Here is a 2,500-nt window from a genome sequence, read left to right as displayed (position 1 = left end):
AATGATGAATAATGATAAGGATAATTACAATAATGATAATAACATAATAATAATGATGATAATGATAATGGTGATAATGATAATAATAATAATAATAACAATAATAATAACAATGATAATGATAATAACAACAATAATGATAATAATAATAATGATAATGATAATGATGATAATGATAATAATAATAGTAATAATGTTAATAACAGGAATATTTCTAATAAAATAATGATAATAACAATAATAGTTTTGATGATAACAATTACAATGATAATGATAAAGATGATAATAATGAAGATAATGATAATGTTAGTGACAATAGTATATACACATTTCACAGAAAAAATATCGCAAAAAATGGAAACGTCATAGTAACAGAAATAAATACTTTTGTTGTACAGAACGTAACGCTCTTATATTGAACAGACTGATGACAAAACTACATCTAACATTATCTGGATTTTCCCACGCAGACGTACAGACCATTGTTCATTTGATTTTTTCCCTTTCATTAACAAAAAAAGCTTCCACTGTACCTGCATCGAGCTCCATGCCTCCTTCCATACATGCATACGTAAGCCCAAAGGGATCACTCACATAGCCACTCAACTGTAAAAGAGGATATTCAACAGCAAATATACTGCACTATTAACTGCAGACTATTGGTATCTATAGGAATTGAGAACGGATTAAGTTAAGGCAGTTACTTAACTTGCCTGTCGTTAAGTCTACTCCCCCTCTTAAATCGACACCCCCCTACCTGTTGCATTTATATGAAGATTATTTATTAACAGAGATGTAGACGCCTGTGTTGTGAAAGCTAGTGTTTCTCACTTCACCAAAGGTTTTATTTTCACCTTTAAGGACAAGCTTATGAATCCGTAAATAACAGGAAGAGGTGTCTCGGCTTGAAAGATTTATAGAAAAGTTATGTGTGTGTGATCGGTCCGCTGATGAAAAATGTTGTTTTTCTTGCGGATGATGGTTAGAAATATAACTGTGAAGTGATTTTTTTTTTTTTGCAATTCGTAGTTTACTTTACAAATCTCGAGACTTGACCACACACATATCAAAGAGTTAATGAAATATAATTTGCTGGATGCAGAGAGAGCATAGCAAACTTAACCTCCCTGTTATGTTTACTGCGGAACAACAAATATAACTAATATCTTCTCAGAGGCCTGGGTTAAACACAATCATGTCTTCGGAACAATGAAATTTTCCTTTTGCAAATCAAATCTATGAACGTGGTAGTTCCTAGAAAAAGACTACGATCCGGGTATTTTGATTAAATTATTGCAAATGATGGAGAAGGCCATGCTTTATCTTTATTTCGATTTATACCATCATTATTTTGTTAATACAGGACATCCTAACAATATATCCCGCCTTGACATGGCCTCGATCCATAAGACAGACTCTGTAAGGAGGCCAGAATATATACTAAACGTAGTGTGCTGTAAAATAGACAAGAAAATACGCAAGCGAGAGTAGTAGGTGGTCAGAGGGTGGAAGAAGGAAGGAGAGAGAGAGAGAGAGAGAGAGAGAGAGAGAGAGAGAGAGAGAGAGAGAGAGAGAGAGAGAGAGAGAGAGAGAGAGAGAGAGAGAGAGAGAGAGAGAGAGAGAGAGAGAGAGAGAGAGAGAGAGAGAGAGAGAGAGAGAGAAAAAGAGAGAGAGAGAGAGAGAAAGAGAGAGAGAGAGAGAGAGAGAGAGAGAGAGAGAGAGAGAGAGAGAGAGAGAGAGAGAGAGAGAGAGAGAGAGAGAGAGACATCTGACCTACAATATTCTTCGTCTGATTTTCCTTGCAAGAATTTCCCCCACCATTATCTTTGCCTCCATCACCATCATCCTATCCCAAACCATCTCTCCTTCCATGTCTACCTCTAATTCCTCCCCCTCTCCCATCATTTCTCCCCATTTCACCCCATTCCCCTCTCCCCTCTCTCCTCCCTCTCCACTTCCAGTTCCGTGTTTCTCACGTCCCTCGCTCCTTCTCCCTTTTCTCCCACCACCTCTACCTTCTTCACCTCCCTCTCCCTCCCTCATCTCCTCGCCTCCACCTCTAATCTTCCTCACCTCCCTCGCCTTCCACCCGATTTCCACCTCCCCTCCCGGCCCCCCGTTCCTCCATATACCTTTCACCTCCCTTTACCTCTCTCGCTCTCCACCTCCACCGCTTCTCCACCTCCCTCAACCCCTCGCCCTCCACCTCCCTCACCCCCTCGCCCTCCACCTTCCTCCCCCCCTCGCCCTCCACCTCCTCCACCGCCGCACAAGTATGGGTTGTTGATGAGCGCTTGGAACGATACCGAAGACACCCTACAAACGTTAATATTATCGCTAATTATGAGAAGCCCGTCAATCTCTCCGAATAATTAGCGACGAGCCTGAGGTATATCGGCACAAGGACCAGTTGTCTCGTGTCATTATTACCCTCAACCTACGGCCCGCAACCCTATCGTAACACACAAGTCGGGACGCAAAACACGGCATTGGTGAGGGT

General features: G+C 40.7%; 1 protein-coding gene across 1 annotated transcript in view; it reads left to right on the top strand.

The window, feature by feature from the left end:
- The window catches only part of LOC125040410, a gene marked incomplete at its 3' end in the record, with an annotated part of 74,966 nt that overhangs the window by 69,815 nt on the left and 2,651 nt on the right, over positions 1 to 2,500 (top strand).

Source organism: Penaeus chinensis, chromosome 29 (assembly GCF_019202785.1).
Source record: "Penaeus chinensis breed Huanghai No. 1 chromosome 29, ASM1920278v2, whole genome shotgun sequence".
Taxonomy (NCBI): Eukaryota; Metazoa; Arthropoda; class Malacostraca; order Decapoda; family Penaeidae; genus Penaeus; species Penaeus chinensis.
This window is presented reverse-complemented; position numbering and strand designations above follow the sequence as displayed.